Source organism: Saimiri boliviensis, chromosome 3 (assembly GCF_048565385.1).
Source record: "Saimiri boliviensis isolate mSaiBol1 chromosome 3, mSaiBol1.pri, whole genome shotgun sequence".
Taxonomy (NCBI): Eukaryota; Metazoa; Chordata; class Mammalia; order Primates; family Cebidae; genus Saimiri; species Saimiri boliviensis.
The window spans coordinates 138172373-138188170 of NC_133451.1; the positions used below are offsets into that span (position 1 = coordinate 138172373).

The 15798-nt window shown below is 39.0% G+C and overlaps 1 protein-coding gene across 4 annotated transcripts in view; it reads right to left on the minus strand.

Annotated features, from left to right (window-relative positions):
• The window catches only part of FHIP1A (FHF complex subunit HOOK interacting protein 1A), a 275581-nt gene that overhangs the window by 89308 nt on the left and 170475 nt on the right, over positions 1–15798 (minus strand). The window lies entirely within an intron of this gene.

A 15798-nucleotide genomic window follows, 5' to 3' on the forward strand; every position in this document is an offset into this window, starting at 1 on the left:
CATACAATTTTTAAACAACCAAACATTGTATCAATGACTTTATCTTTGTCCCTTTTTGCCTTTCTGAATTCCATGAAATCGACATGTCTTTTGCAGTACTCTCTGGCTCCAGTTCTGTGATGTGCTGTTACATGTTCTGTGTAAGTACTTAGGTTATGGAACTTTTGCAAGTCATTGGGGAAGCTGGCAAAGGTACAATGCTATGTCAGCATGCATGAGCAATGAAGGAAATTTATTTCTCATGTAAAGGTCTAAATCTGTTCCTTGTCAGAAACAGGAAAAAAAAAAAAATCTTTTTATACCAGGCAAGTCCATCCTTACAGAAGAAAAGAATTTTCACAGAATCTATAATATCTATTGACTTCCATTATAAAGTTGATAATGCTGCATTACAAAGGCAAAAAATCACCCCAATGCCCTTGAGTTGACATTTTAATAAGGAAGAACTTTGGCTAGTCTCTACCCAGGGAGTACCTGGCCCATTGACTAGTGGCCACAGGAGAGCTACTAGACATCCTCTTCTCTTTTGCTGTATGCCTGACTCCAAAGTGTACCCACTATCCTGCAACCTCCACCAAGCTCTCTAGGATTCCTTGCATCTGGTGACCTTCCAGGCCGAAGAAACACAAGGACCTGGTTCTCCCCCATCCCTTTGTTCAGGGCCTTACCAACATGTCAGTAGAATGCAATCACAATACCACACTGGTCCAAAGGGACTCTCTACCTCCACACCACATATTCTCCATTCCCAAAAGTCCCTAACTTCAAGCATCCATATTCTGAAGAACAAAACACATGCCTTATCAGTTCTATAGTTTCAAAGTCCATATATTGAGTTTGCTTATGAGAGCTATCTTTACAGCTAGGCCTCAGAGTAAAAATGTAATTATACTTTTCATGTGTGCTCAGACTGTCTAAACAATCTAAAACTGGGGCTGTGCTTTATACATTGATAGTGGAGTGGCAAATTAGCTCAATTTTTCTGGAGAACAATCTGGCAATATGTAATAGAAGCTATAAAATTGTTCCTGCCCTTTGACTTGTTAATCTGACTTTGGGGAAAATGCCCCAAGGAAACAACCCAAAAATAATGTTAAAAAATATTCAATTTTCCAATAATGCAAAAAATATTATTGACTCAAATGGTCAAGAATAAAAGGACTACAATCAAAATGTGTTACATCACCATACAATAGAGCCATCAAAAATAAACACTAATTAAATTCATTTTATATCATTAAAATGTAAGTTAAAAAGCAAATACATTGCCAAGTACATATATGATTAAAAGTGAGTCTAAAGAGATATAAATGAGATTTTAAGGCTAATGAGTTCTCCTTTCCTGTAAGTTTATCTAACTTTATAACATAAACAGAAACAAAGGTAGACAAACTAATCATGTACTAATGTCCAAAAAAGACTGAACCATTGAGTTAAAAACAATTAGCAATTAGTGGTGTCTTAAGTCTCAGCAATTTCCAAGCAATACAAATTTATAAATATGCATATGTATTTATATATACTATATATGTATACAAATATGTAAGATACAGCAAAAGTCTTTATTTACATAACCATACATTGTACTTTTCTCATTAATTAACTTTCATTTATATTACTTATTTCAATTCATTCCCTTACAAACAGACCTTTTTTTTTTTTTTGCTATGAAAAACCTTAAAAAGAGAGCTAAGACTTTTATACAGAATGCAAACTGTTTAGCAGCTTTTAAACTGAAGCATCTTTACCCTCTTTATAGTAATTCCCCTATACTGCCTTCAGATGGAGCAGACACATTTAAGACCCAGATCTAACCCACTGGTTTTACTGCCTGGAAGATGGGTGTGTTACAACCAAGGTATGTGAGTCATGGAACACACAGGGCTCAGCAAAGTGCTGATTATGCTTGTGTTGCTACACATCCTTAACCTCTCTTCTTAGGACCTTCCCAGGCTACCTCCTTTTCTTTTTCAGGCAGACACACCCATGACCTGCTTTTACAAGTGGGCACTGGTGGCTCAACCTTGGGACTGGTTCCTACGTTGGCAGGGAATGCCTAAGAAGCTTCTTGACTGGAGAAAAATTTGCACTGAAATGCCAAAGAACTTCTATTCCAATGTCCCAAGTTTGTTACTCAAATGGTGTCATACTTCTTTCAGTTTCTATAAACTGATCTCTGATCTGACCTGGACTATTCCTTATTTTTTCCTTTTGTGTCCTCTTTTCATATCACTCCCATCAAACTCCAGTATTTCTGTATCCCTGATTTCTGTTGCTGCCAGTTCCACCCACTTACCAAAGCTTAACTTCCAGTGCTATGGATGCCACAATTTCATGCTGCTCACAGTGGCTCCCCCTGGCCTGGTCTACTCCTGATTACCAGCTGTCGTATACTCTCAGCCTTGCCTCATTTCCCAGACCTGGCTTCTTCTCAACCATCTAGACTCAGTCTCAGGGATTCAGTTCTGGGAACACACATACACATACACACACACACACACACACACACACACACAATCAAGGGGCCAGAGGGATCTCAGCAGGTGAAAGCAAGCAAGTAGGCAAAATAAACTTTGCAAATATTTCCAAATTATAAAACAAATTTACTTTACTAGGCTGAAAATACCATTTTAAAAACAAATCAACACCTCAGAAAACCCACACTCATTAAGTAAACCAGCTGAGATCAGAAATAGCAACTTAAATGTTTTGCTGATCATAGCTAGGCACTTGCTGATCTACAAACTTTAACAAACACAGGCGTGTGTGTGCGCGCGCGTGTGTGTGTGTGTGTGTGCTTGAGTGCATCACTAGCTTAGATCACATATAGATCCTAAATGCCAAGTATCATAATTCCAAAAAGAAACACATAAAAATCAACAAACAATGGTGCTAAAAATAATGAATTCATAGAGCTATATTTAACCTAATTTCAAAGCCATTTGACTTATTAATGTGAGAATTACTGGGGTTAAGTAAGATTAATAAATAGCATATTTCTTTCATTAAATAGTATCAGATACTCCTATCCTAATCCCTAATGATGGCTCCTGTGAGCCAGTGATAACTGGCCTGAATTTCAAATAGGCACAAATTCTAAATAGGAAATACAAATGCTTTTGAAATGAAAGCTGTACATAAATAAAATAATTGTACCTCAGCTACAAATGATTACCCTTCAGGATACACACAAGTGTTTCTCTCTCAGGAGACTAGCTTTGATTCCACTTAATATTGTTCTATGTATTACATACATGCATGTATCAGTAGGTGATTATTTATCCTACGAAAGTTAAAGCCTAGTTATTTTAAGAAAGTCATTTGTGTAATACTCATACTTCGAAATCCTTTGGAATGCTAAAATAAGATGGCACTGTGGAAAAAAACAAGTTTACTATGCAATATTTTCCATCACACTGAACGGCAAGATTTAGCTGTCTTAAGCCAAATTCCACTTACTACATCAAATAAGTACACAAAAGTTAAGTTTCCATACAGTCCTTATTCATTACTTAACAGCTATGTCTTTCAATATGGACTATTCCTTGTGCATCTATTTCCACAGGAAGACCTCCACCAACTCACTTCTTTTTATATTAAGGTAACAGCTTTATAATTCACTTAACACCAGTTAAGTTATAATTTGTTTAACATGTTATTTAATGTCAGCTCCAGTCCTGAGCTCCAGAGGTTTGCCTAAATCTTGGATAAAACGGTTATGGAGAAGATTTAAGGCGTGTAATGATCTAAATAATATTTCAAAGAACACTAATTTCAACCACAGCAAAAATCAAACATCACTAAGCACATAATAAGGAGAGTTGCTGATATGTCAACATGCTCAAACATTTTTATTTTATTTTAATTTCTTGACATGCAGTCTCACTCTGTCACCCAGGTTGGAGTATAATGGCACAATCTCGGCTCACTGCAACCTCTCACCTCCTGGGTTCAAGCAAGTCTCCTCCTCAGCCTCTTAAGTATCTGGGATTACAGGCATATGCCACCATGCCCAGCTAATTTCATTATTTTAGGAGAGATCGGATTTCATCATGTTGGCCAGGCTGGTGTCAAACTCCTGACCTCAAGTGATCTGCCCATCTAGGCCTCCCAAAGTGCTGGGATTACAGGCTGAGCCACCACGCCTGGCCATACTCAACCACTTTAGAGTCTGATAGAGTGCAAGTTAATGCCTCGACCCTCTAACTTAAGAAGTATTGCTTTTGTTCACTTTACCTTCTACTTTCAAGGTTAGGGCTACCTGTAAGGTTTGGAAGATAGAGAACTTTTCGAAATGTTAACAAACACCAATTTACTAATTAATCAGACTTCTCTAATACTTCTGAACTTTTCATCTCTCGAAGGCTTTACTTAATTTTCCTATCATTTAGTCTACTATAAGGCACAGAGTGAAAGAGTGGACATGAGCAGAGAAAGGGAATGAGACTAAATACAGTATACATGTCAAATCCATGAATGGATGCTCTAGACATTAGATTTGAGTGACCTGGAGCTCTACACAAGATACCATATATCAAGTGTATTATCTATTTTTCATTATTGTGGGAAGACATTTGACTTAACCAAGCTAGATGGTTCTGTTTTTTCCCATTCCTACCCATCTCCAAGATGAAAAAGGTTACTAAAACCACTGACTTTTTCTCATCTATCACTATTACTCTATTTGAGCTCTAACATTTTCTTAGCCTAAAAAAATTTTTAAACAGCTTAATTTTAGAGGCTGAAGGTAGAAAGAAGTCATTCTGGGCTATTAATCAAGTAGAAGCAGAGACAAAAACGTGCATTTCCAATTGATTTTATTTTTCTTTAGGTTCTGGGGTACATGTGCAGATCATGCAGGATTGTTGCATAGGTAAATTCATGGCAATGTGGTTTGCTGCCTCCATTACCTTCGTCACCTATATCTGGCATTTCTCCCCATATTATCCCTCCTAACTTCCCCACTCCCCACTGTCCCTCCTCTAGACCCACCAACACACCCCAGTGTGTGATGTTCCCCTCCCTGTGTCCATCTGTTCTCATTGTTCAACACCTGCCTATGAGTGAGAACATTCCGTGTTTGATTTTCTGTTCTTGTGTCAGTTTGCCGAGAATGATGGTTTCCAGATTCATCCATGTCCCCACAAAGGACACAAACTCATTGGTTTTTATGGCTGACTAATATCCCATGGGGCCACAATTTCCTTGTCCAATCTAATGTAGATGGGCATTTGGGTTGGTTCCAAGTCTTTGCTATTGTAAACAGTGCTACTGTGAACATACATGGGCATGTGGCTTTATAATAGAATGATTTATAATCCTTTGAATATACAACCAGTAATGGGATGGCTGGGTCAAATGGAATTTCTATTTCTAGGTCCTTGAGGAACTGCCACACTGTCTCCCAAAAAGGTTGAACTAATTTACACGCCCACCAACAGTGTAAAAGTGTTCCTATTTCTCCACATTATCTCCAGCATCTGTTATCTCCAGATTTTTTTAATGATCACCATTCTAACTGGTATGAGATGGTGTCTCAAGGTGCTTTTGATTTGCCTTTCTCTAATGACCAGTGATGAAGAGCATTTCTTCATATGTTTGTTAGCCTCATATATACTCTTTTGAAAAGTGCCTGTTCATATCCTTTGCCCACTTTTGAATGAGTTTGTTTGTCCTTCTCTCATAACTGTGTTTTAATTCTTTGCAGATTTTGGATATTAGTCCTTTGTCAGATGGGTAGATTGCAAAAATTTTTTCCCATTCTGTTGGTTGCCAGTTCATTCTAATGATTGTTTCTTTTGCTGTACAGAAGCTCTGGTTTAATTAGATCCCATTTGTCTATTTTGGCTTTTGTTGCCAATACTTTTGGTGTTTTAGTCATGAAGTCCTTGCCTATGCCTATGTCCTGAATGGTTTTGCCCAGGTTTTCTTCTAGGGTTTTTATGGTGTTAGGTCTTTTAATCCATCTGGATTAATTTTAGTGTAAGGTGTCAGGAAGGGGTCCAGTTTCTGCTTTCTGTACATGGCTAGGCAGTTTTCCCAACACCATTTATTAAACAGGGAATCCTTTCCCCATTGCTTGTTTTTGTGAGGTTTGTCAAAGATCAGATCGTTGTAGATGTGCAGTGTTGCCTCTTAGGTCTCTGTTCTGTTCCATTGGTCTGTATCTCTGTTTTGGTACCAGTACCATGCTGTTTTAATTACTGTAGCCTTGTAATATAGTTTAAGTCAAGTAGTGTGATGCCTCTAGCTTTGTTCTTTTTGCTTAGGATTGTCTTGGCTATGCAGACTCTCTTTTGGTTCCATATGAAGTTTAATGTGGTATTTTCAGTTCTGTGAAGAAGAGCATTGGTAGCTTGATGGGGACAGCATAGAATGTATAAATTACTTTGGGCAGTATGGCCATTTTCATGATATTGATTCTTCCTAACCATGAGCATGGAATGTTTTTCCATCTGTTTGTGGCCTCTCTTATTTTGTTGACATGGAATGTTTTTCCATCTGTTTGTGGCCTCTCTTATTTTGTTGACATGGAATGTTTTTCCATTTGTTTGTGTCCTCTCTTATTTTGTTGGGCAGTGGTTTGTAGTTCTCCTTAAAGAGGTCCTTTACGTTCTTTGTTAATTGTATTCCTAGGCATTTTATTCTCTTTGTAGCAATTATGAATGGCAGTTCACTCTTGATTTGGCTCTCTGTTAGTCTGTTATTGATGTATAGGAAAGCTTGTGATTTTTGCACATCAATTTTGTATCCTGAGACTTTGCTGAAGTTGCTTATCAGTTTCAGGAGATTTGGGGCTGAGATGATGTGGTTTTCTAATTATACAATCATGTCGTCTGCAAAGAGAGGCAATTTGACTTCCTCTTTCCTAATTGAATACCCTTTATTTCTTTTTCTTGCCTGATTGCTCTGACTAGAACTTCCAATACTGTATTGAATAGGAGTGCTCAGAGAGGACATCCTTGTCTAGTGCCAGGTTTTTGCCTATTCAGTATGATATTGGCTGTGGGTTTGTCATAAATAGCTTTTATTATTTTGAGATACGTTCTGTCAACACCTAGTTTGAGAGTTTTTATCATAAATGGCTGTTGAATTTTGTTGAAGGCCTTCTCTGCATCCATTGAGATAATCATTTGGTTTTTGTCTTTGGTTCTGTTTATGTGGTGAATTACATTTACAGACTTGCATATGTTGAACCAGCCTTGCATCCCCAGGATGAAGCCTACTTGATAGTGATGGATACGCTTTTGAGGTGCTGTTGAAATCGTTTTGCCAGTATTTTATTGAAAATTTTTACATCTATGTTCATCATGGATTTTGGCCTGAAGTTTTCTTTTTCGGTTGAGTCTCTGCCGGGTTTTGGTATCAGGATGATGTGGTCTCATCAAATGATTTGGGAAGGATTCCCTCTTTTTGGATTGTTTGGAATAGTTTCAGAAGGAGTGGACACCAGCTACTCTTTGTACATCTCGTAGAATTTGGCTATGAACGCATCTGGACCTGGACTTTTTTTGGTTGGTAGGCTATTAATTGCTGCCTCAATTTCAGCCCTTGTTATTGGTCTATTCAGGGTTTCAACTTCTTCTTGGTTTAGGCTTGGGAGGATGCAAATGTCCAGGAATTTATCCATTTCTTCCAGGTTTACTGGTTTACATACATAGAGTTGTTTGTAGTAATCTGCGATGGTAGTTTGTATTTCTGTGAAATCGATGGTAATATCCCCTTTATTGTTTTTTATGGCATCTATTTGATTCTTCTCTCTTATTAATCTGGCTAGCAGTCTATTTTGTTGATGTTTTCAAAAATCAGCTCCTGGATTTATTGATTTGTTGAAGGGTTTTTTTGTGGCTCTGTCACCTTCAGTTCTCCTCTGACCTTAGTTTTTTCTTATTTTCTGCTAGCTTTTGAGTGTTTTTGATCTTGCTCCTCTAACTCTTTGAAATTTTGATGATAGGGGTTCAATTCTAGATCTTTCCTCACTTCTCATGTGGACATTATTGCTATAAATTTCCCTCTAGACACTACTTTAAATGTGTCCCAGAGATTCTGGTATATTGTATCTTTGTTCTCTTTGGTTTCAAAGAACAACTTTATTTCTGCCTTCATTTCATTGTTTATCCAGTCGACATTCAGGAGCTAGTTGTTCAGTTTCCATGAAGTTGTGCGGTTCTGAGTTAGTTTCCTAATCCTGAGTTCTAATTTGATTGCACTATGGTCTGAGAAACTGTTACGATTTCTGTTCTTTCGCATTTGCTGAGGAGTGATTTACTTCCAATTATGTGGTCAATTTTAGAGTAGGTGTAATGTGGTGCCGAGAAGAATGTATATTCTGTGGATTTGGGGTGGAGAGTTCTGTAAATATCTATTAGGTTTGCTTGGTCCAGATCTGAGTTCAAGTCCTGGATATCCTTGTTAATTTTCTGTCCCCTTGATCTAATATTGACAGTGGAGTGTTAAAGTGTTCCACTATTATTGTGTGGGAGTGTAAGTCTCTTTGTAGGCCATTAGGAACTTGCTTTATGTATCTGGGTGCTCCTGTATTGGGTGCCTATATATTTAGCATCATTAGCTCTTCCTGTTGCATTGATCCTTTTACCATTATGTAATGCCCTTCTTTGTCTCTTTTGGTCTTTGTTGGTTTAAAGTCCATTTTATCAGAGACTAGGATTGCAACCCCTGCTTTTTTTTTTTGGCCCCCATTTGCTTGGTAAATCTTCCTTCATCCCTTTATTTTGAGCCTATGTGTGTCCTTGCATGGGTTTCCTGAATACAGCACAACAATGGGTCTTTACTTTTTATCCAATTTGCTAGTATGTGTCTTTTGATCGGGGCATTTAGCCCATTTACATTTAAGGTTAATATTGTTATGTGTGAATTTGATCCTGCCATTTTGAGGCTAGCTGGTTGTTTTGCCCATTAGTTGAAGCAGTTTCTTCACTGTGTCAATGGTCTTTACCATTTGGTATGTTTTTTCAGTGGCTGGTACTGGCTGTTCTGTTCCATGTTTAGGGCTTCTTTCAGGAGCTCTTGTAAGGCAGGCCTGGTGGTGACAAAATGTCTGAGCAATTGTTTGTTCATAAAGGATTTTATTTCTCCTTTGCTTCTGAAGCTTAGTTTAGCTGGATATGAAATTCGAGGTTGAAAGTTCTTTTCTTTAAGGATGTTGAATATTGGCCCCCACTCTCTTCTGCCTGTAGGGTTTCTCCCGAGAGATCTGCTGTGAGTCTGATGAGCTTCTCTTTGTGGTAACCTGACCTTTCTCTCTGGCTGCCCTTAGCATTTTTTCCTTCATTTCAACCCTGGTGAATCTGATAATTATGTGCCTTGTGGTTGCTCTTCTTGACAAATGCCTTTGTGGTGTTCTCTGTATTTCCCAGACTTGAATGTTGGCCTGCCTTGCAAGATTGGGGAAGTTCTCCTGGATAAATATCCTGAAGAGTGTTTTCCAGGTTGGATTCATTCTCTCTGTCACATTCAGGTATATCTATCAAACGTAGACTATGTCTTTTCACATAATCCCATATTTCTTGGAGCCTTTGTTCATTTCTTTTCACTCTTTTTTCCTCTAATCTTGTCTTCTCATTTTATTTCATTGTGTTGATCTTCAGTCTCTCATATCCTTTCTTCTACTTGGTCGATTAGGCTATTGAAACTTATATATACTTTGAAAAGTTCTGGTGCTGTGTTTTTCAGCTCCATTAAGTCATTTATATTCTTCTCTAAGCTGTTTATTCTAGTTAGCACTTCGTCTAACCTTTTTTCAAGGGTCTTAGTTTCTTTGCATTGGGTTAGAACATGTTCTTTTAGCTCAGAGAAGTTTGTTATTACCAACTTCTGAAGCCAGCTTTTGTCAATTCATCAGACTCATTCTACATCCAGCTTTGATCCCTTGCTGATGATGAGTTGTGATCCCTCGGAGGAGAGGCGTTCTGGTTTTGGATGTTTTCATCCTTTTTGCTTTTGTTTCTTCCCATCTCTGTGGATTTATCAACCTGTGGTCTTTGTAGTTGGTGACTTCTGGATGGGGTCTCTGAGTGGATGTCCTTTTTGTTGATGTTGTAGCTATTTCTTTCTATTTTTTAGTTTTCCTTCTAACAGTCAGGCCCATCTGCTGCAGGACTGCTAGAGGTCCACTCCAGACCCTGCTTGCCTGGGGATCACCTGCTGGGCTGCAGAAAAGTAAAGGTAGCTGCCAGTTTCTTCTCCTGTTATCTTCATCCCAGAAGGGTATCACCAGATGTCAGCCTGAGCTCTCCTTTATGAGGTGTCTCTTTGGATATACGGGGGTCGTGGAGCTGCTTGAGGAGACAGTCTGTCCCTTATAGGAGCTCAAGTGCTGCGCTGGGAACTCCACTGTTCCATTCAGGGCTGCCAGGCAGGTAAGTTTAAGTCTGCTGCAATGGAACTCATAACTGCCTCTTTTCCCAGGTGCTCTGTCCTGGGAAAGTTGGGCTTTATTTATAAGTTCCTGACATGCTGCTGTCTTTTTTCAGAGATGCCCTGCCCAGCAAGGAGGTAGTCTATTCACAGTCTGCCCACAGAGGCGTTGCTGAGCTGCTGCAGGCTCTGTACAGCTGCTGTGTAAACTTCCTTGTGGTTTTGTTTACAGAGGTACAGTTGTCTCGGTAATGGTGGTCTGCCTCTGTAATGGCGGACTGCCTCAGTAATGGTGGACTGCCTCAGGAATGGAGGATTGCCTCGGTAATGGTGGACTGCCTCAGTAATGGCAGACTGCCTCGGTAGTGGTGGGCTGCCTTGGTAATGGTGGATGCCCTTCCCCCCACCGAGCTGGACCATCCTGGGTCAGGCTGCACTTGCTGGGAAACTCTCAATCCAGAGCATTTTAGATTGCTGGTCTTGGTGGGGGTGGGACCCACTGAGCCAGATCACCTTGCTCCCTGTTTCAGCCCCCTCTTTTTCAATTGAATGGGCAGCTCTGTCTCCCACACATTCCAGGTGCCAGTTGAAATGGTCACCCATATTTGTGTGAGCTTTTGTGTGTAAAACCACAGTGCCAGCTGAAACAGCTGTGCTGGAAACTCGTGACACTTCTCAGCCTGGGAATCTCCTGGTCTGTAGGCAGTAAAAACTCATTTGGAAATGCGATGATCACTCACCCCCTGTGCTGTTCTTGCTGGGAACTGCACTCCAGAGCTGTTCCTATTCGGCCATCTTGGATCCTCTCCAATTGATCTTTTTAACCCACCTACTCTGTTCTTCTAGCTCTAAGAGCAGACACCATTTGGAATTCAATGCTTGAAAGGGGCAGATGAGAATGAATAGAGCAAGGTCCATGAAGCTTCAGAAAGCACAACTGTGCCATCAAAAATAACTAGTGTAGAGAATGTAATGCACATGGCAGTCTAGCTGAATAGTTTATTGCCTGGTGGACTAATGCTTCTTACTGTTTCTGTACTGTCTTCCATTCAGAAAAAAAAGACACAAAGGCAAGAGATAAAAACAACAGTCTACTAGATTATAAAGTGTTCGTATAGACTATTATAAAAGTTAAACACATACATGCACTCTTCCTGATCATTTAATGCAAGTCCAAAGATCTTGCTGGTGACAAATTATACAATTAATTATTTGATTAATTATATTAATTATTTAACTGTTTTTAAATTAGTGTATGTAAAAAGCTGTTAATTATACAATTAAATAATTAATTGTATAATTACCATATTAATTATTAAATTGTTTTAAAATTAGTGTATGTTGAAAACTGTTTCCTAAGTTGCCTAGTCTTTTAAACTTGTATTTCCTACTGACTGCCTTTCAGCTCAATATTTTATTGAACATCTACTATATGTCACACTGTTCTGGGCAATGGGGATGTAAGTTACAAATGGCCTCTGATCTTGAGGTGCTTGTAATGAGTTTGTGAAGAAGATACTGTATATGTAATTTTAATAAAAGGTGGTTGAATTATACACGGTGGTGCCTATCTGTAGTCCCAGCTACTTGGCAGACTGAGGGAGCAGAATCTCTTGAACCAGGAGTTCAAGGCTGTAGTGAGCTGTAGCTGCGCCTGCGAACAGCCACTGCACTCCAGTGCAACACAATGAGACTCTGTCTTTAAAAATATAAGTAACTAAATTAAAGGCTGGTTGGTGTAACAGTGATAGAATACTCAGGTTAATGCTGGAACATGGAGTGGAAGCATGAAAGAGGGCAGGGAAGGTTCCCTAGAGCAAATTGATGCCTCAAATGAGGCCTGTAGTAGGTCAGGCATTTAACCAGTGGGAGAAATATTTCAGGCAGAAAGAAGAACGAGTGCCTAAGGCACAGAGGACTGAAACAGCAGGATGGACACTGCCCAGGAGAAGGGGTGGCTAGGAACCCCAAGCAACTTTGCATTTTTGGAGATTAAATGAGAAGCAGACAGTAACAGAAGTCAGGACATAACAAATTCTGTGTGACATCCTGGCCTGTAGGTGGCCAGATGCCACTGAAAGATTCAACTAGAGGAATGAACCAGACAGATCTGGGTTTGAGATTCATCACTCTGGCAGCTTATGGCACAGGATGGCATCTCAGAAGGTGAGAAGTCAGGGGCTACTTTCTATAGCCCAGACTCTTCAGTGTCACTATCAGGAATGCAACCATTCCTGAAAGTCTACTCAAGAATAATTCTGGGGGTGCCATGAGATCAGTGGCCCCAGAAACAGTTTGGAACCTCAACTGGACCACTGGGCAATTTAGTCTCCCCCTGGTGACTCCCCTGAATCACGGATTGCTTGGATAATGGTTGTTTGTATACTAGCTGCCTCTGACAAGCTCTAAGGTTTAAGTGGGCAAGCAGATCTCCTCCTCCATCAATGTTTGCTTTTTAACTCAAGCTCTGGAATACAAGCTATTCACAAATACATAAGTTCCATTTGTACTTATGTCTCCTAACAAAAGAATTTAGGATACCACAGGCTTTTGTTGCCTTCACTTTTTCCTAATTTAACATTTTAAAAAGCATTACACTGGGCAGGTAAGGGAGCACCTGAGTAAATAAAATGCTTTCCAGCTTTGTCTATGAATCATTCCCTACCTGCTTTACAAGTTTTTCTCAAGTTGCCTCAGGGGATCCCAGGGGCTACAGTCACAGTAGGCCTAGGAGCTCATGTCAGACTTGAGCTCCTTTCCCAATTCTCTGCAACTCCTCTTTACCCACCCCAGCCCAACAACTCACAGCCAACAGCGAATGTATGAAATTCCAAAACAACACATAAACAGCCTTCATTCTCACCAACTGAAGATCTCATTTCTTATCTCACTCTTGGTCCCACATCTCTTGATTGGCCCTGTTTCTTTTTTTTTCTTTTTTTTTTTTTTTTTTTTTTTTTTGCCTTCCCCTCTTTTATGTTTACTACCCAAAAAAGTTAAAATTAAGCATTTGTTCCCAGTATCCACTCTCTGCGATATTATTTTCCTGTCTGTCATCAAAACCTTCCTTTTCCATAGCCAGTCTAGCAAAATCTCACCTTCTCCATTCCCAGGCCATTTCCAGCCATAGTAGCCCCTTCTCTTGACTTAATTCCTGTAATCACGGCTATTCATTTTGTAATAATTTCCTGCAATGTCATCTGAATTAGCTTACACTTTTTAAAAAGCCAAAACCAATGCTTATACATTCTCAAGTCCTACCTGTGATGCCTACAGTGACATGCCTGGAGTGTGAGCTCAGTAAATCTCCATTGAACAATCACACTTGGACACTCACATAAATTTCTTCAACCAGTATTTTCATTCATAAAGATAAAAGAAATGCCCTGAAGAGCCTCTGTAGACAGAGACTGAGAGCATTTTCCAGATTTATTTAAAAGAAAAATTCAAGGCCTAAAAAAGGTTAAAAACACCTGCCCAAAGGTAAAGAAATGGCTGAGTCAACAATAGGGCCATTAGTGTCCCCACTTTACAAAAGAAAATACTTAACAACTAAACACCATCCCCTCTGACAAAGTTATCCTTACCTGCAACTCAAGACTCGTCTGCACTAAGAGTACTATATATCTATACTGTGCTTCAGAGAAACCAAAATGTCCCATAATGCTGAAGTCTTTCATATTGGTTATGGAAATGAATAATATGATTCTGGAACCAATAATTAATCTTTTAACAATGTGAAAGAGTACTAACATATTCCTCATGTTTGGACAAAGCCTGCCTGGGACAGAATCTGACAGGGCAGATGACCCAACCTACATATAATCAAGACGTTGATAATATATCATGTCTTTGGAAAGTGGCACAGAATACTAAATGGATCATATCAGAGTTACCCCAGCAGAAATGATTATAATCAAAGGTATTATGCACAAACAAATAAACAAAATGGGGCTGGGAGCAAAGATTATGTAGTAAGACAGACTTTCTCAGCCTAATGAAATGACTGGAGCTGAAAACGTTCTCAATTACAAACATATGCATGCCAGGCGCAGTAGCTCCCACCTGTAATCCCAGCACTTTGGGAGGCCAAGGTGGGCAGATCACATGATCAGGAGTTCGAGACCAGCCTGGCTAACATGGTGAAACCCTATCTCTACTAAAAATAAATACCAAAATCAGCCAGGCATGATGGCAGATGCCTTTAATCCCAGCTATTCAGGAGGCTGAGGCAGGAGAATTGCTTGAACCTGGGAGGTGGAGGTTGCAGTGAGCTGAGATCATGCCACTGCACTCCAGCCGGGGCAACAGAGCAAGACTCTGTCTCAAATGTGTGTGTGTGTGTGTGTGTGTGCACGCATATATATATATGTATATGTATATGTATATATATATATATGTATATGTGTATATATATGTATATGTATATATATGTATATGTATATATATATGTAATTATGTACTAATGGATTTTTTAAATGAGCACAAATAAATTAGTAATCGTACATGTACTAATATACAAATATATAATGTACATTTTAAACACAAAACAGAAATTTGTAAAAGGTAAAGACAGAAACAGACCTTCCTTTAAAATATTCTTCCTACACTCAATGGACTACTGGGCTCATTCCTTAGGATTCACCACCTCACTTTGGAGCCACTGCTTTAAAATATTCATAAAAGTGCAAAGCCAAAGGTTATTACTCTGATTATCTGGAAAACTCCAAAATTACTTTCTTCCCTTAACTAAATAAAGCATATGTGCCCTAAGGTCCATAGCAAATCCATTAAAATTCTAACAGTAAAAAGTCAGAGAATGCACAAAAAAATCAAAGGTTCATACTGGATAGTAACAAAAAGCTACAAAATATAAACGGCTTAGAAGCAGAATTGATTCTGTTCGTTTTTGATCTAAACTGTGTCCCCTATAATTGTTGTGATTTACATGGTCAGTGCTTTAACCCATGTGCTATTGCCGGCCACAGGAAGGAACTGGGTATTCATTAAAAAGCTGTCACATAAATAGCCATTTACCAGCTCACCTGGAGAGTGCAATGTTGGGCAAGTAGTAAAGAACGCCAATTTTATTTATTTTACTCTTTGTAAACTCCCTAAGGAAAGGGGCGGGTTAGTAAATTTTCTGAACATTCAACCCTTAATTATCCACACAGCAGATCAGAGAAGTCAAAATAGTAATCAAAAAAATTTCTATAATCACTTTGTAATGAAGACATATATTCAGGTATAGTCAGGCATTTTTCATTAAATTACACAAAGACCACCAGCCCCAAAACAGTAGAGCACAAAAGTCAAACACATGGGTTTTGGAGTCAAGGGACCAAAGCCTAAGTAATGGCTGAGTAACTTACTACTTGTATAACCTTAAGCAAGTTACTTAACCTTGGTAATTTTCTATTT